Source organism: Dasypus novemcinctus, chromosome 6 (assembly GCF_030445035.2).
Source record: "Dasypus novemcinctus isolate mDasNov1 chromosome 6, mDasNov1.1.hap2, whole genome shotgun sequence".
Lineage (NCBI taxonomy): Eukaryota > Metazoa > Chordata > Mammalia > Cingulata > Dasypodidae > Dasypus > Dasypus novemcinctus.
The window spans coordinates 17,846,449-17,868,847 of record NC_080678.1 but is presented as its reverse complement, the minus strand read 5'-3'; positions in this window follow the sequence as shown (position 1 = coordinate 17,868,847).

Genomic DNA, 22,399 nt, shown 5'->3' with positions numbered 1-22,399 from the left:
CCTCCACCACCTCTCCTCCCCTGTAGGTGTGGATTTGGTTTTTCTTCACTTTTTTTTTTTATTATCACGTTACTCTTTTCAAGTTCCTCTAAAAATCATCTTTGGGTCTTTGAATGTCTCTTGTAATTAGTACTCTTTTGGCTTCAAGTAACAAAATCCACTTGAGCTAGTTTCAGTAAACAGAGAGGATTACTTGGAAAGGTACTAAGGTCTAGGGTAGAACTCAAGGACAGAGTCATGGCTGGACTTGAGCACAGTCTAGAGCTAGGACCTCAGTGTCTAGAAAATTGCTCTAATACGTCCTGAAATTTATAGCCCCATCCCTCCCCATAAGGCTAAACTGCCTTATGGGGAGCAGAAGCTTTTGGCCTGTGGTTAGGAGGTAAGAGGGAGGTCATTCTGTATGAACATGGCTGATCCCACCCCAACCCTACGGATGGAGAGAAGGGTAATTTGTTAAAAATGGTACTAGGCAGAAACTACCTCAACAATGGATTCAACCATATGAAATTTAAAGAGAGGCTGGGACATATATTTTGGTTGGCATTTGAGGAGAAGAACTTATTGTCCTTTCTAAGGCTCTTCGAAAGTCATTCAAGTTATTATATTTATTTTTCTCTACATTTTCTTTGCAAGGATCTCCTTCCTCTTGACTCTTCTGATCAAAACATCCCACAGTCCTTTCCTTTGGTTCCTTCTCATTACCTCTAACTTAGAAGGATCTGTGTTTGTTTGTGTATGAGTTGCATGGGTGATATGTATGTGTGTGTACTTGCAGACTGAGCTTAACCTGGTGTCTGGACATGTCTGAGCATGTGCTACAAAGCATGAGCTGAGGGCTTTTAATGAGAAAGGGGAGAAGGAGAGATTTTTGCACTGGCACCCAGGGAGAGCCTGGGGTAAGGAGGACAGCATGGCTACTGCCTTGCATATTTGCATCCAGTTGAGGTTTAAGAGCTTAAGCCTGAGCCCCATAGAGAGCATGGCTACTGGCCAAAGCTGTAGGGACTGGTGAGGGCCTGGGTACAAGTTGGACTTTGATGTGTGGTATAGTGGGGGGAGGGTTGCTCTTTCCTCTCCTGCATGGAATGCAGCATGCCTCTGGTGTGGTGAAGACCCCAGGACTCCTTGAGGAGAACTGTGCAGAGAGGACCAGGCAATGGAGCAGTGGCATGGATGACTCCTCTACTGGTGGTGCTTAGTTTTGGTTACAAGTGGAAACCAGCTTCAGCAGGAAGGTGGGTCAGTTGGCACCTGCACTGGTCCAGTCCAGGGGTAAATCTTCAGGCCTGGGTGGATGAAGAAGGTCAAATGATGGTACTTGGGCTCTTCTTCTCTTTGAGTATTGGCCTTCTAAAGAAAGAATTAAAAAAAAAAAAAAAAAAAAGGAAGAATTCCTCCACCTAGAAAGAAAAATGGCTGCCAGTGCGCCAAAGTCACATTCTTCCATAGTAACAAACACAGTGGAGAGATACTTTCTCTCTCCCACTATTTGTGGAGCAGAACTCTGAGTGACCAGGCTTGGGGCAACACCCACCCCTGGACCAGTCATCGTGGCTGGGTTTGGGAATACAGTGATTGACTGAGCCTGGGTCAAGGGCCCAGTCTTGTGGCAGGGGTACTATGGCTACAGTCCCACCAGCACCCCAGGGAACAGGGAAGGGGTCCTGAGCAGACAAAAACACATTTTCTGTACAATATTTTTCTCAAGTGTGTCTTATCGATGGCCAACCACTGAGGGGTGCCACCTCACGTGGCTTTTTGGGTAGTAGACATCAATGAGAGGAGGATGAAGGGGATAATGATGAGAGGACTGTACAAGGACACTTGTGAGATGCCCCACCCCACCTCAGAAGTCTCAGAAACGCCCAAGGGGCTGAGGTACTGCACTAGCCAGTGAAATCTGAGTAATTATTATGACTGGACCCTATTGGTAGCCAGCCTGGGAAACCCAAGTGATGCTCATTTACAGCCTAGATTGCTTTAGCAATTTAGTTTCAGAAGGCAGGAAAACACATTTATTTGGGCAGTATAGGAGAGCCAGTCTGTACTAAATGTACATTTGTTATTTGTGATCAAAAGTTTGAAGTGAGTCCAGTCAGCCCAGCCATATGAGTCTCTCCAGAGATGTTTTGTTACATGCTTGGGTTAAACGGGGTTGGGTTTTCCTTGGGGAGTACAGTGAATTGGGAATACAGGTTGTTATGAGAGTGTTTCTAGTACTAGATCATGTAATTCAGACTGGGCAAGGAATTGAGGCTAGGACAGGGTTCTGCCTGGGCGGGTCAATGGATCAGCCGACCTTTGCTGGAGTGGAGAGTAGGCAGGTGGAAAGATAGGAGGCAATGGTCAAAGAGATGGATGTTGGATATTGAGACCTTGGAGGTGGCACCATTATTGGTGATGACACCAGCTGTGAGGCTAAGCTGCAGTGAAGGAAAGGAAAAAATTATTGAAGCTAAGATGAAAAGAAACAGCAGAATGGCCAGTGTGATAGTTTGAGTCTTTTGTGGACCCCAGAAAATTATGTTCTTGGGTTGGTCAATTCCTGTGGGTATGAACCGAATGTGAATCTTTGATTAGATTAGACTTAGCAAAGGGCCATTTGATTAGATTACTCCAGTGAGGTGTGGCTTAGGGTGGGTCTTTTTTTTTTTTTTTTAATTTTGTTCATTTTGTAAAAATATTACATTAAAAAAATATGAGGTCCCATTCAACCCCACCACCCCCACCCCACCACTCCCCCCCCCCCCCCCAGCAACACTCATTCCCATCATCATGACACATCCATTGCATTTGGTAAGTACATCTCTGGGCATCTCTGCACCTCATGGTTGATGGTCCACATCATAGCCCATACTCTCCCACGTTCCATCCAGTGGGCCCTGGGAGGATTTACAATGTCCGGTAATTGTCCCTGAAGCACCACCCAGGACAACTCCAAGTCCCCAAAACGCCTCCACATCTCATCTCTTCCTCCCATTCCCCATACCCATCAGCCACCATGGCCACTTTTCCCACACCAATGCCACCTTTTCTCTGTGGACCTTGGATTGGTTGTGTCCATTGCACCTCTATGTCAAGAGGAGGCTCAGATTCCACATGGATACGGGATGCAATCCTCCTGCTTTCAGTTGTAGGCACTCTAGGCTCCATGGTGTGGTGGTTGACATTCTTCAACTCCATGTTAGCTGAGTGGGGTAAGTCCAATAAATCAGAGTGTAGGAGTTGAAGTCTGTTGGGGCTCAGGGCCTGGCTATCATATTGTCAGTCCAGAGATTCAAATCCCCTAGATATATCTTAAACCCCAGCACCAACTACACTTCCAGTAAAGTAGCATGAAAGCCTTGTGAAAAGAGATTAGGGTGGGTCTTAATCCTTTTACTGGAGTCTATTATACATCGGAATCAGCAGAGCTGCAGAAACAGAGAAATCCCCAGAAGCTGAGAGAGAAGTCTCCGGGAAGCCGGAAGCTGAGATCAGTAGAACATAGAAGCTGAGAGGAAGCCACTGAAACCAGAAGCTGAAAGCAAGACCTGGAGGAGAGGGGAGAAAGGAGTGGATGCTGCCGTGTGCCCGATTGCCCACAGTTGAAGCTTAGGCAGAAAGTATCTCCTATTGAAGTCTTGATTTGGACATTCTCTTGGCCTCAAAACTGTGGGCCAATAAATTCCCATTGTTTGATCTGACCCATTTCATGGTATTTGCTTTGAGTAGCCTAGGGAACTAAAACAGTCAGAATGTGAGATGGGTCATCCAGGTGGATGCTGAACCACTGAGAATAAATTATAACAGTAGTGGAAGGAGAAAGGGAGTGAGACAAATGCTAAAGTTCATGGGGAGGAGTGACTGGGCGGTTGGCAGATGAGAGTGCTAAAGACTGGTGACGTTCTCTTCTCAGGAGCATCACCATCTCCAGACTTTGAGGGATGTGAAGTGCAGAAGGAAAAGCACCTCCTCTTGAGAGGGCTGCAGCCCAGGGCTGTCTTCTAATGAACACTTAGGATGTTCACTGCACAACATTGTCATCTACAAGAATGGCACCCTCTGAGATTTTCTGTGATGGTGGCCCTGGCTTCAGGGCTGGGTATAATTAGAGGCCATCTGATTTCCTGATGATCAAGAAGGAAATGTCTCAAGAAGAGGCCAAGTAGTTTTAGGGGTGTTGATAATGGACACGGGAGGAAGGGTTCTGGAGGGCAGTGAGGGGAAAAATGGGTTGGAGATTCTCTGCCTTGATTTAGAAAGGATATTTGACCCTCTGTAATAATATATTGAATTCAAAGATTAAAAACAATGCAAGTAAAGAAACTGGGGGTTAAAAGAAAGTAGTGTATGAAAAATTTGATGACGCCCAGGGTCAGGTTAGCCTATAAAGTGCCCATGATATGATCCCAGATGTGTGGCTGTGAGTATTTTAGCCTCCAAAGCACAGGAATAAACAAGATTCACGGCACATAAAAGAACAAAACAAACCAGTTGTTTAGGGAAGCACAGATATTCTTGTTACTGAGAGCTGAGAAATTTCTCCTGTGAGTCTCCCATAGGAGGCCCTGTGTGATGTAGCAAATAATATCCTCAAAAGTATGCATGAAGAATATATAATAATGAGTTTTCCAAGGTAGTTTCACAGAGTATCTTTCAATGTAGGCCAATGATATAGTGAAAACGTATGTAGTTAAGTAAAAACTTTTATGCGGGAGGCAAAAAAACGTGGTTCAATTATTCTCTGTAAGGATCTGGCTGACTCAAAAGATTGCATTTAAAGTGAAAGGAAAGAATGGATGGCATGTTCTCCAGGCAGTCCTCCAACTAAGCAAGATTGGCTAAGGGTAGGCTGGCAGTGAGTCTGATGTTCTGTCTCCTGAGAAATGGCTACATGATGTTGACTACATCACCCTTTAAGGGCAGATCCACTGACCTGGAGAGAGGGTGGACATCCTTGTAAGAAAACTAGGTGGTCTGATCAGGACTTGTGCCTGCACTGAGGACTGGCCCACAAAAGTACCTGTCAGCAGGGCCAGAATTTTCCGTAGAATGAAGTTCTTGGTCTGTCCCAACATATAGATCAGTGGGTGATTAGAGCCCCAGAGTTCTATGTCAGTCTTAGCTTGGAAAATATTTGTGCTTGTCCAGTGGGTCCCCAGCCCTGGCCAAGGGAAACTCAGCGTGCAGTATGCAGCCCCCTGCATGCCCCAGGATACAAGTTAAAATGTAACAGCCCTCCTCACAGGGAAACAACGTACAGATGGTTTTGGAGACTGTAATTTTCCCCAGGCTGTGCACTTCCTTCCTGCAGTAACATCACCAGACCCCACTGATGGGCTTCATGTGACCCTAGCAGGAACTCTGTTACGTAGTGTCTTTGTTCTGAGACCCTTTATATTGCCCCTCATTTTCCTGCCTCTTCATGGAGTGCTATCTTCACTCTCTGGACTGCTGCCACCAGAGAGACTCTCCTGTCCAAAAGTCCCAATAAATGAAGCTCACGGCTGACACCTTGCTGAGGGCGTTCTTTGGTCTTGCCCTGTGCTGACCCTTGCCCTTCAGGAGCTGGGTTGGAACAATATTCAAAGCTGGTGTGTTCACTGTGCTAAGAGCTGGTGATGCAAATCCCGTGCCTTCAGGGAGCTTGTATTCTAGTGGGGAGACAGTGACTCAGATACAAACAAATGAAAGGATATTACAGGTTGTGCTAAGTGCTGGGAAGGAGATAGAATGACTGAGGGAGGAGGCTGCTAATAGGAGGAGGGTGAGAAGGTCTATCTGAGAGTGACATGTAGGCTGTGACTTGAAGAAGACACTGGCCTTGCAAAGATCCAGGAGAAGGCAGTGACAGGAGCAGAGTCCCTGAAGCCAAAAAGACTGGATGGTGAAGGCACTGAGGGCAGACCAGTATGGCCAGCGCCTGGAGAATAATGGGAGAGGGCATGAGGGGCGAGGCAAAAGATAGCCTTAGTTAACCTTCGTAGACCTCTAACTTCAAGCACTGTACCTGCCTTGTATATTCTTTATAGCAATTGGATGTACAGTGTACCCTGAGGAACTCAATAAATTCGCCATCCAGGTTTGTGAGTATAAAAGTTATAGTTAAGGGAAGCGGGCTTGGCCCAGTGGTTAGGGCGTCCGCCTGCCACACGGGAGGTCTGCGGTTCAAACCCTGGGCCTCCTTGACCCATGTGAAGCTGGCCCATGCGCAGTGCTGATGTGCACAAGGAGTGCCGTGCCACGCAGGGGAGTCCCCCACGTAGGGGAGCCCCACGCGCAAGGAGTGCGCCCCGTAAGGAGAGCCGCCCAGCGCGAGAAAAGTTCAGCCTGCCTAAGAATGGCGCTGCCCACACAGAGAACTGACCCAACAAGATAATGCAACAAAAAGAAACACAGATTCCCGTGCCGCTGACAACAACAGAAGCGGACAAAGAAAGAGGCAGCAAATAGACACAGAGAACAGACAACCGGGGTGGGGGGGAAGGGGAGGGAAATAAATAAATAAATAAATCTTTAAAAAAAAGGCTCAGAGGTGATGGTTGCACTGCATTGTGACTGTACTAAATGCCACTGAATTTTGCAACTTAAAATGGTTAATTTTATGTTGAGTGAATTTCACCTCAACAAAGAAAAGTTGGAGGCAGTCTAGTAAATTTTATGGCACGTGGATTATATCTCAATATAAAAAAAAGTCATAAGGACAAGGGGCACATCTCATAAACAATGTGGCCATGTCCTGCGGGTGCAGGGAATCGTCTCCTTGTTCCCTGGGTTCTGGCCGTTCCACAAGAGGTATCAAGTCATGAGGGAACAAGTGAGAAGAAGGGCGAGAGGAGGGCAGAAACTGCTCTTGTTTCGTTCCCTTGGAAAGGGGAATTCTTGTCCCAATTGTTGAGGGAGTGATAAAGTCAACGATGAAGCATCGACTTATAATAACTCATGGTGACATTACAGACCAGTGCCTATAACAAGGGGTCCATGAGCTTGAATTGAAATTCAGAAAAACATTATTCTTGTGGGGACGTGTTGGTACAGGTGTGATATATTTATTGAATAATACACAGCATAGTGTGGCCTTAGCCAGGGGTCTGTGGTTTTCACCTGACTGGCCAAGGAGTTTGTGGAACAAAAAAGGGTTAAGAACCCCTGGTGTAGACTGTTTTAAAGGGGGGGGGGGTGTTTTTCCTTCTTTTGACTTAGGCAGAGCGAGTGCCGAGGAGCTGCCCTTCTGGGCGCACTCTCAGGTGTGTGGCAGGAGGGTCGAGATGGGTGGTGGTCTTGGGCTGCTCTCTCAGATTTTGCGTTCTTGCTGGTCAGACCCCTTCTGAGCATTGTTGCTAAGGGAAGAATGTCTGGGGAGACAAGGTTGGCCAAATACACCCTCTTTTTGTCCCCAACTCCTGTGAATTCTCCTGATGAACATGGAGCCTTTTGTTTAGAGTAGACAGCCTGCTCCTAAATAATCTCCTTCCCCCTTTCCTTTCTGAAGCGCAGGAGTTTGTCTGGCAGCATCTGTGTGGCTCAGAGGAGAAGCGCCTGGAGGAAGCCTGAGCAGGGCAGCCCCGACCCTCCAGGGGGTCTCCCCTGGGGGGTGCCTCTGCCTAGGAGGACCACCCCCGCCTGCCCTGCTTTGTGAGAGGAAGAGAGCAATTCCCATATTTTCGTCTTAGCAAAGGGACCCCTATCTCTTTTTTTTTTTTTGATGCAGATGGTTTCAGGAATCCTGATGGTTTCTCCAAAGTAAACTAAAACAGAGTTGATTAAAATTAATTTCTCATTTACGTCATTGTTTGGTTTAGCAATGGGTTTCTCCTCAACTAGTGCAGTAAGCAGGGAAGCTTTGGCCAAGACCAGTTTTAATGTCACTAATGCTGAAGCTGCAGCTGAGCCGCTGCCTGGGCTGAGGTACCCAGGGACACCACCCTAAGTCCTGTGCTGAGGCCCCCCTCCACGCGCGGATAGAAGCCTCGTGGTTCACTTACCCCAAGAGCTGGCACCCGAAGCCATGCTTTAATCTTCAGTTATTGTCTTCATCTTCCTTTTCTTCACTTATTCTTTTTCTAAATTCTAGAATGGCAAACAAAAGCAGCGCATTAAGCACTGTGCCTCAAAGGCTGTACCTTTTTAAAAAATTAACTTGAAATATTATGTAAATAGTACATGCTTTGTGGTAAAAGCATTTCTGTCCATCCTAAAGTTTACTGAGTTATAGAGAAAATGTCTTTACCCTCTCCCCAAATCCCCTTTCCCTCCCAGTAATAAGGAATGTCAGCAATTGATGGCTGTGCTTTCAGTTTTCTATGTATTTACACACACTCATCACCAAATCTGAATTCATACACATATATAATTTTGTTATTGTTTTTCTAATGTTCCATGTAGTTATTTTATGTTTATTAGTTTGTATTTATTTTAAAGTTTTCATTTTGAAATAATTATAGATTCACAAGAAGTTAAAGTGTGCAGAGTCCCACTGCCCCTTCATCCAGTTTTCCCCAGTGGTTCCATCTTACTTAGCTCCAGTACAATATCATGACTAGGAATTGGACATGCACACAATATGTGTGTGTGTGTGTAGCTGTGGGCCATTTTATCACCTGTGCTTAACCACTACTGCAACCAAGATACAGAACTGGGCGGTGGATTTGGCCTAGTGGTTAGGTTGCAACAAAAAGAAACACAGATTCCTGTGCTGCTGATGGCAACAGAAGCAGACAAAGAAGACGCAGTAAATAGACACAGAGAACAGACAACTGGGGTGGGGAGGGAAGGGGAGAGAAATAAATAAATAAATAAATCTTAAAAAAAAAAAAAGATACAGAACTGTTCCACCTCCACAAAGATTGCTTTCCTGCTACCCCTGTAGAGCCGCATTTCCCTCTCACCAACATCCCTAACTCCTTTAATTCTTTTTTTAAAAACATGACATCTATTGATCTACAACTTGCTTTTTTCTCTTAACAGTTAGGCCTAGTGAACTTTCCACATTAGCCTAGAGCAGCATCTGGAAATGTCTGTCCCATGCATGGGTTAGAACTCCTGAAAGACCTGTATTTTTCCCCTCCATTTTTTTTTTTTTTTGGCTTTTATAAACAATGGCTCCATTGAATACCTCTCTACATGGATCTTTGTGCATTTATGCTAGTATGTGTGTCAGTTCAAGTCCTGTGAGTGAAGTTTCTGTGTCCAAAGGTGTGTGTCTTTTATTGATAGAGACCTTAAAACTCCTCTCCAAAAAAGCCTGTGTCAATGCATACTTCCACCGGCAGTTTATGGGAGTGGGAGGGCCTGCTTTATAGGATGGTTATTAAAGGCCAGTGTCCATTTTTACTTCATAATTTTATTAATTCTCTCCCTCTAAATGGAATAAAGCCTCAGGCTGTACATTACTAAACAAGGAGCAGTTTCCTTTTGTAGTGACTTCGCTTTTCTACAAGTTTCACAAATAAGAAAACTTCACTCTAAAAAACCTAACAGATTATTTTCTTCTCTTTTCTCTCTGGACAGTAGATTTTTCCCACTTTTTCCATCTGCCCCCCCCCCCCCCCAACACCCCTCTTGTTGTGGAAGCAGAGAGATTCAATGATCGTGTATGGAAGGCCAGGACTCAGGAATATTTTTTGGGAAGGAAAATTTATTAACAGTCGGCTGGGCTCGGGAATTCTTGTTCAAAAACCCAAGCCCTGAGTAGGATTTTTGGGTTTCTTTTATACAGAGGAGGTAGGAGTGGGGAGTTAAACGGTGCTTATATGCAAAAGGACTTTTTGTTAGTCTTTTAGAGTTTCAAGTGTTTTATCTGAGTATTAGAGAGGTTTTGAATTAACACATAATCTCCAGGTAAGCTCAAATTAACACATATCCTCCACATTCCAGGTAAGCTTGAATGAACGCATTTAGCTTACACACACAGCCCAGGTTATTTATGAAGAAACACACAGGCACTCCTCCCCCCCCCCCCACATAGCCCATATCATTCCCCCTTTGATCCAAGCTTAACTTGTTAAGCTTTGGCATCACTATTGTTGGAGTTATGAGGTGGGCAGCTGTTTGTTGTTTTGATTGATTACCACACTTGTTAAATTCCCAGTGAGGACCTAAAGGTAAAGTTTTTGGGTAATAGCTGGGGCTTTTTCTTGTTCCCAGAAGAAGTTTTTGTTCTGGATAGCAGAATCTTGGGGGTGGGGGTTTTCCAGCAGCCATCTTGGGGTTACTTATGTTCACGTGGACGCTCTGCCAGGTTCCAGATCCATCTACTAATTTTTTATTTTATAAGCTTGCTTTATTATTGTTTTAAGAGAGTTTACACCTTTAATCTTAAAGGGGTGCTGAAGAGAGATGATCTTTTTTCTGTAGCTACTTCCTACTGGCCATGGGCTGTAGTCCCTACCTGACAAGGGGTAAAAACTTCATTATTTTATTTTGACTGGAGGAAGATGGATCTGGCATTCTGTATGAAGCTGGATGAAGTTTTCACATGGCTAGCAAGATGCCTAGTCTGAAAGAAACAAAATTAGAATTTTGGGAATACATGGTTTCTTTAAGAGAACACTGGATTACAGAAGTAGAAAAGGTTAGATGCCTGCAAAGAAGGCACCTTTCTAAAGTTGGTGCGGAACGGTGTATATATATATATAAAGTTATTTTATGTTCTTGGTTAACCCCAGAGAGAAATTGTAATAGACAACAATATTAGGCACTTAGCTTTGTTTTTTTGAAGATGCTCCCCAGGGTGTTTAATGACTGGCACTCGTGTGTTTTGTCAGGTGCTTCTGGGGAACTGGCACTCTTGGGTGGCTGATTTTATTCAGGATTAGTAAATCAAGCTGGATATTCCTTTCGCTTTAATAGTTGTGGGAATGATCAGAACTACAGAGTAAAGGTTTTTTTAATTTTGGCTTTAGTTGAGCAACTTTTGATAATTTTTTTTGACTGTTTTTTTATCAGGCTTTGTTTTTTGAAAACCCATTTGACTAAGCTGGTTAGGGCATTTCTCCCCAGATGAGTGCTTTGGTGAAGTTCATGGAGGACTTTTTACTGCACTGCTCCTGGCAGGAAGACCTGAGCATTTTTAACAAGCTACCCATCAGTTTTCAGGGTGAATCCTAAGCCAGCTGGCCTGGTTTGTTAATCCTGGGTATACTGTGGAACTTTAAGTACTAGTACAGGTGCTGGAATAAGGTAGGAGGGAAACCTGGGTTGAGAGTTTGATACACCCTTATTTGCACCTTGGGGGTTTTTAGTAATTGAGCCTGGTATTAATTAACCAACTACCTGTAAGCCATTGGTGGCCCTGAGCTTAAGCACATCCTTTACCTAGTGTGGGGAGAAGGATGTGAGAGGGTGCCCCTAAGTTAATTTGGTTGCTTTTTAATTAAAAGGGTTGTTGGCTCCATTGCTTTCAGGCAATGTGGCCACTTTTTAATTTTATAGACATGTTTATTATTCAGAAAATGAAGTTAATCAGGGCCTTTAACATGTTCAGTGTTTTTGTGATATGATTTACTAGAAGCATTACCATAGTTATCATGCTTATATCTAGAAGAGGATATAGGTACAGTACTTAATATTAATTACTCAATGTATAGGTTTTTCTTGAGCTGCAATTAATAGTGTTAAGCTTCAGGTTTGCAATACTATACAGGTTATTTTTCTGTGGGAGCAAGCTATGGTGCCGATTGTGTTTAAGTTCTATTTATAGTATTCTGGTATTACTGCTCCACTTTGTCTGTTCTTCATAGAAGCTGCAGCACCGTTGACCCTAGAGAGAAACTAGGGAGTAGATTTTACTGACCTGGTGCATAGTGCTCTCTGGCATTATGAAATAGTGCAAGTCTAGAGATGATATTCATTATACGTTTGGCTGTACTGAGCCACTGTTGCCTGCTGCAGGAGTTCAGAACTGCAAAGTAGTTCCCATCTACTTCAGGAGCATGACCAGAGATGTAATAGATACTTTTATTGTTTTAGAGGTCAGTGACCAATCTAGCCAATAAGTCATATGGAGAAGTACCCTGGAGTATATTGGACGCCTGGTTCGAATGCACAAGAGACTTTGACAATGCTGAAGTCTATTTTTGACTTTTCTATATCTTTTAAACACTTTTAATGTAATGTGTCATATATTAAATGAACCTTTAGTACTTTGTTTTTTATTTTTACATTTTTTACCATAAGAAGTTAATTACACAGATTTTATTTTAGTAGTAGAGGGAAAATAACCTTTTTATTTTTAAAATGAAAATTGAAGATTCCCAATGGAATCAAGGTAACTTTTTTTAAAAAAAGATTTATTTATTTATTTATTTCTCTTCCCCCCACCCCACCCTGGTTGTCTGTTCTCTGTGTCTATTGACTGCGTCGTCTTCTTTGTCTACTTCTGTTGTTGTCAGCGGCACGGGAATCTGTGTTTCTTTTTGTTGCATCATCTTGTTGTGTCAGCTCTCCATGTGGGTGGCGCCATTCCTGGGCAGGCTGCACTTTCTTTTGTGCTGGGTGGCTCTCCTTACGGGGTGCACTCCTTGCCCATGGGGCTCCCCTACGCAGGGGACACCCCTGCGTGGCACGGCACTCCTTGCATGCATCAGCACTGCGCATGGGCCAACTGCACATGGGTCAAGGAGGCCCGGGGTTTGAACTGCGGACCTCCCATGTGGTAGGTGGATGCCCTAACCACTAGGCAAATTTTGCCGCCTCAGGGTAACTTTTTACTGCCACCACTTGAATATGCACATTGAGGTGACTTTCAGACAGGTTTTTTTGTTCCAAAGTTATTTTTTTCCATTAATACCAATTAAGATTTTTAATTAATAATGGCTTTCTAGAGCTAGCCATTTAAATGCTTTAATTTGGAAGATGCTCTCACAAATTTTTGTACTTAAACATAATTACATAGACCGGTTAATTTACCTTAAATTATAATTGGCAACTGATGGATTTTACTTTATGCATTTAGGAGAGGGCAGATTTACATTTTTTTTTAAACTCAATTTTATTAAACACGAACTTCTAGTTTTTTATTATTTTAAAGATCTAATACATCTAATGTTAACTTATTAACCTGGTATTTTCCAAACCAGAGAAAGATTTCCCTGAAGGCTCTTTTTTGCTGGCTTTTCCAGACTAGGGGTTTGTGGTTTCCCCCCCTTTGTGGCTTTTTAAATTAATGGCTTATAACCAAAATGTTTCCAATGCTATGATACAATTTTTTTTTTTTTTTGTTTTAGACTTGCAGTAACTGTAAGGAAAGGCCAACTCAGTTTATAATTATCATCACAATTGTTGAAGTCTAGGGGTAGGTGAAATTAATTATAAAATAACTATACTTAAAGATAAATTTCAGTTATAATTACTGTTATTATAGCAAGCACTAGATAAACTTGAAGTAGCCGTAAGCAAAGGTAAATTAGTTTAAGATTACTATTACAATAGCTGAAATCTAGGCTACATTTACTCTGCTGTAATAATTTCAGTTATAAATTTTTTATATATATATAAAAGTACTTATACAATGATTTTAACTTATAGTTTTCAGAAGTTTTTACTTAAAATTAATTTGGGTATCTCTTTATTAATTATGCAACTAAAATAATTTTATTAGTAACAATTCTGTGCAGTTTTTCTGCCTTTTTCAGCAACTAAATAAATTTCACTCGTGAGTTATGCATTAAATTTACCCGCAAGACAGTATTGGCATTCAAAGATTCATTTCCAGGTTACCTTTTACTGTTATCCAACTTGTAACAGGTGAACTCTAAATTTGATTTTCTAGGCACAAGCAAACTGACAAAGTTAAATAGTTTCAAAGTTGAACACAAAATAAAGCACAGATTAAAACAAAAGAATTTTTTTTTAATTGACTTTGTAATAATATTACATTAAAAATATATATATATGAGGTCCCGTTTTATTCCTTTGCATTTCTGGAGCAGTTTTAGACTTGGGAGACAGGCTGACTACATTTTAATGTAAAGTTGCCAAGCCGAATTGTGTTTTCTTTTTTTTTGCAGTTTTAGTTTTATGACTTTATTGTCTGATAGTTTTCCAGTTAAACTAGCCATTAAAAGGCCATTAAGTGATGAGAGGTTCACTGTTCTAGCTAACAGGCTTTGGGTTTCTGAGGCAATAGCTTTCTTACTAGATAAAGGCACTTTACCAGTTTCACTGTTTTTAAAACATTCCGAGGCATTTTAATATAAACCTGCGAAGAGAAATTCAGTACAAGAACTAGAAAGGTAAAACACATGGGTAAATGTTGATTAAGCAAAGGTATCCTGGCCTATGACCACCCTGGGAAAAGGAACTTCTACTGCATTCATTTTGGCTCTGCCTGGGCCTTTCTACTTCATTTTCCCAGGTAGCTGGGTGGTCAGATAGGAATGCAGCTTGCAAAGGTGGGAGGGGTAAGCCCTAGGCTCTCTGCCATTGCCATGCTCCCCACTAGGGGAGGGGGCAGAAGAAGGCAATGGCAGGCAAGTCCCAGGACAATGGCTGCTAAAAATGGCCTTTGCAGTATCTGCCCCCCCCCCCCCAGGGGGGCCTCTGTCTTGGCAGGGCCATGATTTAAGCCACTGTTTTATGACCTAGGCTTCCTGACTAGGGCCAGATTTAGTAAGCCTGGGTGTGCAGCATGAGTGCAGAGAGTTCCCGAGCCCTGGCAAATGGGGAGAGCAGCTAACAAGGGCAGGAATGGATGTAGAGGCAAGAGAGTGGAGCGTGTATAAATTCAGACTCTGTGGTTTGCTTTATTTTTTTTTTTAATTTTTATTATTTATTTATTTCTGTCCCCTTCCTCCCCCTCCCCCCCAGTTGTCTGCTCTGTGTCCATTTGCTGTGTGTTCTTCTGTGTCCATTTCTGTCCTTATCAGTGGCACCAGGAATCTGTGTTTCTTTTTGTTGCGTCATCTTGTGTGTCAGCTCTCCGTGTGTGCGGCACCATTCTTGGGCAGGCTGCACTTTCATTCACGCTGGGCAGCTCTCCTTACAGGGCACACTCCTTGCGTGTGGGGCTCCCCTACACGGGGGACACCCCTGCGTGGCAGGGCACTCTTTGTGCACATCAGCACTGTGCATGGGCCAGCTCCACATAGGTCAAGGAGGCCCCGGGCTTTGAACCGAGGACCTCCCATGTGGTAGGCGGATGCCCTATCCATTGGGCCAAGTCCACTTCCCCATGGTTTGCTTTATAAACTGTTATTATTTTACTCTTTTGTTAATGGCAGGGGAGGAGCTCCAGCTCAACCAAAGTTCACCATTTCATACAATTTAATACTTACTATCTGGAGGCATGAAAATGTACACTGGCATCAAATAAACACAGACAGAAACACAAAGCCCATCACTTTGATTCATAATTTCCATTTTTCCAGTATGGCTGTTTTTGAGTTACAGCTTGTTAATTATTGCAACCTTAGGGAGGGGGAACTTCTAACACCAAACTTTTGATAGGACTTTTTGCCTACCCTTGCTGTTTATAAAACAAGCTAATTTGCAATCCAGCACCAAAACAAAGACTTATTTCTGGCTGAACCTTTCCACTGTTTAACTCATATTCAGACCAAGCTTTATTACAAAAACCAATCCATTTTTCTGTAACCAAGATTTTCCAAATCAGACCAATTTTTCAGGATGCGTTAGGACTTAAACCCATTAATGTTCTTTTCCACTATAATCAAACCTTAGGGAAGGCAGAACCAGAACCAGATGCTAACCTGCAGGTAGCTAAACTTAAATATCAGGCTTTTTCTTTTCTTTCAGACCTGGAGAAGACGGCTTCCCCCGAATTTTTGGAGTTACTGGGGCTTTCTTTGGGAGATGATCAGGCTCCCCTTCTAACGTTTAAAGTTAGGTTTTCCTGACACTATGCCCCTCAGGGGATCATACCTGTTTGGTGTGTGGAGTTTTTTCATTCCCAGAATTTCCTTTTAGACCTTCTGGTGCTTCCCATCGTCCCTGGGAGGACTCCAGTGGAGCCTATATCCTTTTTCTGGACTGAAAGCAGTCCAGGAGCTCCTAGATTTGGGGTTCACCCGAGCCCTCCCGGCTTCCTTGGAGATATCCGAAAGGGGCAGCAAAGTGCTGCCATCTGTGGCCTTTGTTGCAATCCCGGATGCATCCCCAGGAAATGTTGTGGAAGCAGAGAGATTCAATGATCATGTATGGAAGGCCAGGACTCAGTAATATTCTTGGGAAGGAAAATTTATTAATCATCGGCCAGGCTCAGGGACTCTTGTTCAAAAACCCAAGCCCTGAATAGGATTTTTGGGTTTCTTTTATACAGATGATATAGGAGTAGGGAGTCAAGCGGTGCTTATATGCAAAAGGACTTTTTGTTAGTTTTTTAGAGTTTCAAATGTTTTATCTGAGTATTAGAGAGGTTTTGAATTAATACATACTCTCCAGGTAAGCTTGAATTAACTCATATCCTCCACATTCCAGGTAAGCTTGTATGAACACATTTAGCTTACACACACAGCCCAGGTTATTTATGAAGAAACACACACTCCCCCCCCCCCCCCCGCCCCCTAGCCCATATCATTATGGCTAATTAATTATAGGTCCTGCTCTTACACAGCCACCAAGAGACAAACCATTAGTGCTTTTGCTTTCCAGTTGGTCTAGTGATGTGTGGAACATCTGGAGAAAGGAGCTACATTAACAGGAATTCAAGAGACTTGTGCTCAGATGGGTCAGAGCCAGATAAGCATCCCCCTGGGAAAATTCTGCTCATCAGGCAGAGCCCAGTTGGCCTTGGTGAGCAAATGTACAGAACTCAGAGGGTGCTTTGGCTGAGGTCTTCATGACCATGTGTGTTGAGACTAAGAACCCATACTTAGAAATTGCAAGACAGGTAGCCAGTCTTACTTGCCCTCTATCAGGTGCTAGGTACTGACCTAAGCCCTTTACATAAAAACTCATTTAATCCTCATGATTTAATCAATACAGAATAGCTTCTACTAATGGACTCTATAGACAAGTCAACTCGGGGAGTCTTAGGGCTGTGTTCAATTGCTGGCCTCTTTGGGGAAGGTGTCCCTTACCTGGTAGATAAGCTTTGTTCTGTTTTTCCTGTCTCTACTCATTTTAAAAGCAATAACAACTTGATTTCACAACCTGCTGCTAGTGCTGGTATGAAAGTGGTCTGAGAAAATGTGGCCTTTGAACACTTCGGGACTTGTAAAGGGCTAGAGGGCTACCACTTGGAAACATGAAAGTTCTACTTGATAATGAACTCTAATGTGTGGAAATAAACAAAGATCACCCAAATGAGAACCAACGGAAACTATTTATTCATAGCTAGCTAAAACCATGGTGTATTAATTAGTCAAAGGTGTGCTGATGCAAAATACCGGAAATTGGTTGGTTTTTATAAAGGGTATTTATTTGGGGTAGGAGCTTGCAGATACCAGGTCATAAAGCATAAGTTACTTCCCTCACCAAAGTCTATTTGGAGCAAGATGTCTGCCGACATCTATGAGGGTTCAAGAGTCCTAGGTTCCTACATTCCTGGTGCTTCCTTTTGTCTGGGTTCAAGGTTCCTTCCTTACTGGTGCTGGCTTCTCTTTCCTCTGTGTGCTGACTTCCTGGGGCTCCAGCTTAAGTCTTCAGCATCAAACTCCAACATCAAAACTCCAGCATCAGAAAACCTTCAACTCTGTCCTTCTCCATGCCTTCTTTCTGTGAGACCCCACCCACCAAGGGGTGGGGACTCCACTCCCTAATGATGTGGCCCAATCAAAGCTGTAATCATAACTCAATCATGCCCAGGTACAGACCAGATTACAACATAATCCAATATCTATTTTTGGAATTCATAACCATATCAAACTGCTACAGATGGAATCAGCTCAAAGGCCATTCTGGGAGTGGGAAAGCTTTACAGTGAACAAAAGGGAAGGCGTTGGGTGTGCTCTGAGTGCAGGTGGGTGATGGGGAGAAGCTGGAGGCAGGCTAACTAGAAGTGGGCATCTTATGGGGTTGGTTTGGGAAGCATATTTGACTTCTCTGGAAGGTCCTGAGTTAGACGCTGACCATTCACTGACCAAGTCCTGGCCATCCTGGGCCTGCAGAGGCTGTGGTCAGGCTCCAGGGTAGTAGCTATAGAGATTGTGGGCCAGAGTTCTGTTGTCACATATGGTCTCACCATTGTCTGTCTGTCTCTATGCAGTAGGGTTTGGCAGCTCATCAGGAGTTCTCTCTTTGGGGAGTCAAGGCAGTAACTCTTAGCCTGTGTGGTTAAAGAAATATTTTGGGTCTAATTCAGAGTCTCTTCTTGCCCCATGTGTCAGGTTGTGTGATATTTGCTCTGCTGGCCTCAGGGTCTTGGGTACAGTGGGGTTGCTTAAAGGGCCTTCCTGAAGTGCCATGTATTTCTCAGTTGCTTTCTGTGGCAGGTTTGGCTTCCCTCCAGGGGTTAAGAGAATCTTCTCTGTAGCTGGGTGATGGTGGAGCTCTCTGCCTTTCCCCTCCATGCCCTCTGTGGCTATCAGCAGCCTCTTTCTTGCCATGTGGGTCAACATTCTTTAGATGTGGTACTGGAAGGGCTGTATTAGAAGTCAGGGATACCTTAGCTCCCTGCTTTTTTCACCCGGGACTTTGTAAAGCTACACCTTGCTGCATGTGTAGGGCATACACTTGCACTTTTGCTGCAGGCGTTGATTTTTCTTTCTTTCTGTTTTCTGTATTCACTGTAATTACAGTGAGCCCAGCTTGCGCTAACACCCATCATATTGGAAAGGACCAGGTGTGGGAACAAGGAGACAGGCCCTCTGGCTGTTGTCTCCTCTGTGGATGTAAGGTCTGAATAAGGTGTAAATATTTCCTCCTTACATAAAGATATAATGTAGTTTTGAAAAGTGGGATTATGCTGTTCTCCATAAGCTCAGTTCTGGCACCTTCATTACTCCTTTGTCTTTAAATATGTAATGACTAACCCTTTTCCTGCACATATAATGATTTCTTTACAAAACTATCTTCATAATTAGCATTTCTTTACTAGGGATTGAAAGTAATTACATTTAAATTCACATTTTTCCCCTCTGTTTTATATATATATAAAACAGATAAAAAGTGTATACACACACACACATGTGGTACAGAGGGCCAGGGATTGAACCTGGGACCTCGTATGTGGGAAGCCAGCACTCAACCACTGAGCCACATCAGCATCCCTGAGTTGGTTTTTTCATTTGTTTTGCTTGTTCATCTTTGTTTTTTCAAAAGGCACTGGGAACTGCGCTTGGGACCTCCCATTTGGGACGTGGGAGCTCAACAGCTTGAGCTACATCTGCTCCCTCTATAATGGTTCTAACCAGAGTTTACATTGTAAATTCATAGGTGCAACAAGTTGAAAGTCCTTTGTGATTAAGGGCATTTTAATTCTCCTTGTCTCATTGGATGAGTCATCATCTATTCAACTTGAACTCTTGGGGCAGGCATTCACAAAAAAGTCAAATTAGCCAAAGGTTACAGGGTGATGGTGACCAACACATCAGGGACCTGGGAGGCAGCTCAGAAAGCTTAACTTTGTCTCTCTTTGATGGGGACGATCAAAGCTGGATAAGTTAGTGTTACTTCGTGTCCACATGGGGACAGCTGAACCCCCACAGCTGCACCCTTAACCTGGGGCAGCACACCCGCTGCCTCTTTTACACCCAGTTGAAATGAGGTGCAGGGCCAGGGGACAAGGTCCACAAAGAGGTTGGCTCTTGTCAATGTCTCTGCTTCATGTTTCTCTGACCGGCCCGTGGGTACTGGAGAAAGGTCGCTGGCCAGCCCGCCTGGGGCTCCCCTTTGGGGCTCTGCTCTTGTGACTGTGGCAATAGCTGCTTTCTTCCTGATGTGACATTTTTCTCTTCTACATGACCAAAGAAGGTAGTGAGAATGAACAATGCATGGTGTACGAAAACTTTGAACTCCTCAGGAGAGAGAGGGAGAGAGAATGTAGAGAAGTGAAATCTTGTTTATATTTAAAGCAGAGCAAATGTTTAAGGGGCACTTTTATGTGTTTAGCAATGATGAGAGGCATGTGGAAGCCCAGGTCCTGGCCTTGCCTGGAAGATGCTGGCCGTGGGCCAAGCACCTTGTATAGACATTAGCTTATTTCCAGGTTTGCATCGATACTGAGTGGATGATGTTGGGGAATTATAATGAAATTTCAAATCTGCTCACAATCCAGAAAACCTCTCCGCAAAACCAGAAGAGAAAACGATTTTTTTATTGAATAAGCTTTAAACTAAAATGGGATGCACCACAGGCAAGCTGCTAAAGAGAATGCAAGCCAAGAAAGAAACCTCACCCTTTTGTATAAGCTGAGCAGATCCAATTTATTACATATATGTTCTCAAGATAAATGATAACCAGTCCTCAAGTGAGAGGATTTGACAGCATCATTTGTCACATGTAGTTCATCTTAAATTCATTTGGTCTTTGTGTTTCTATTGCCTCTATCCAAAGGAATAATAAAACTTCATATCTCTGTGACAGGTAGATAGCTATAATTTGAAGCCAGATGCTTAAGTTAAACTCCCGTGGAAATGGGGAGATGCATGTGCTCTCTGCCTTGATGTTTACATTTCAGAGAAATGACTCCCAGGTCCTCAGAAAGACATTCCTGGGCTGTGCAGCTGGCAGGGGGCTTAACTTTTAAAAAGATTTACATACATACATACATCTCAAAGGGGCAGAGAAAGAACTTACAATTACAAGCTTTCTAAGGAATGCTCTAAGAAAAGGGAAGTGGGGGGCAATCTTTTTCCCTTTTTGCACCAGGGAAATTTAATTTTTCTTTCTTTTTCGATTTGTACTTACTCTTAAAATAATGGAATAGCTTATTTCCATTTTTGCATCAGCACTGTGAGGTGAGTGGGTATTATAAATCTCACATCTACTTGAGGAAACTGAGTCTTAGGTTAAAATGAGTTTACAAGATCACACACTTATTAAGACCCATGGGTTGGCCCACTGGATGGAACGTGGGAGAGTGTGGGCTATGGTGTGGAACACGGGACATGGGGTGCAGCGATGCCCAGAGATGTACTCACCAGACGCAATGGATGTTATGATGATGGGGGAGAGTGTTACTGTGGGGAGAGTGGTGGGGTGGGGGCGGTGGGGGTGAATGGGGACCTCATATTTTTTGAATGTAATATCTTTTTAAAAATGAATAAATTGAGTAGAATTTGGAAAAAATAAAAAACAATAAATTGCAAAAAAAAAAAAAAAAAAAGACCCATGGACGGGAAATCTAGATCCCTCTGACTATGAATAGCCTGCTGAGCAGTAGCTACAGTTTGTCCAGGATGTTAAAATACAGTGATAAGGAAAAGTAACTAATAATTCACAGAATATAAGATAGAGGCCAGGAGATTCAGAAGTGAAGAGAGAGTTTTGCTGGGGGAGGTGGTGGCAGGAACGTTCTCTGGAGAAGGGATTTGTGTTGGACTTAACAGGAGCAGAGTCAGTGTTTTTCAAGGGCAGGAGGTGATGGTGGGGATACTCTAAACCAGTGGCTTTCAGAACTAGACTTCCCTTAGAAGCACTTGGAGGGTTTATCAAAATACAGATTACTGGGTCCCACCATCAGAGTTTCTGATCCAGTTAGTTTTGGGTAAGACTTAGAATTTGTATTTCTAACAAGTTTTCAGGTCATGTTGATACTACTGGTTCAGAGACCACACTTTGAGAATCACTGTTCTTAAGCAAAAGCGATTATGTTATGGGATTTCGTTTAGGTGCTTTGACTATGCTGGAGAAATGAATTTCAAGAGCAGGTCGGGTGAGTTAGGCCAGTCATTTATTCAGGTAGGGAGGGAAGAGAAATGGGAGAAAATAACAGAGCAGGGGTCCCAGGTAGAGAGGAAGGGGCTGAAAAGTGATAAAGAGGGCTGATTTACAGGCTACAATTCCCCATTATAGGTTGTAAATGCCCAGGTTTTACTTGCACGGTGAGCCAAGTGGGAAGAGGCAGCTGGAGCCTGGGTCCAGAGGCAAGAGAGCACGAGAGGGTGCTCAGGCCTCACGGTCTGCTTTATAAACTATTAATTATTCCACTGCTTTGCTAAGGGCAGGGACGGGGTTCCAGCTGTTAGCTGTTTTGATGACTTATTTCCCCCATCAATGTCACAGGAGGGCCTGATGATCAAGGCCTTGGGGGAATAGTTGGGGCTACTCCTGGTTCCGGAGAAAGTCTTTCTCTGAGTGGCAGAGTCTTGGGGGAGGGTCTTCCAGCAGTTGTCTTGGGGTTGCTGATGTCCACATGGACTCTATTAATTCCCTGTCTTATCAGCCTGCTACAATTAGCTGTAGACCATGGGATGTGTCTGGAAACTAGTAATTTGGCTTGCTGAGTTCCAGTGGAGGGTTTGTGGAAGCCACAGATGGCATTCATGGAGTTGAGGCTGAAAAGGTAGTTAGT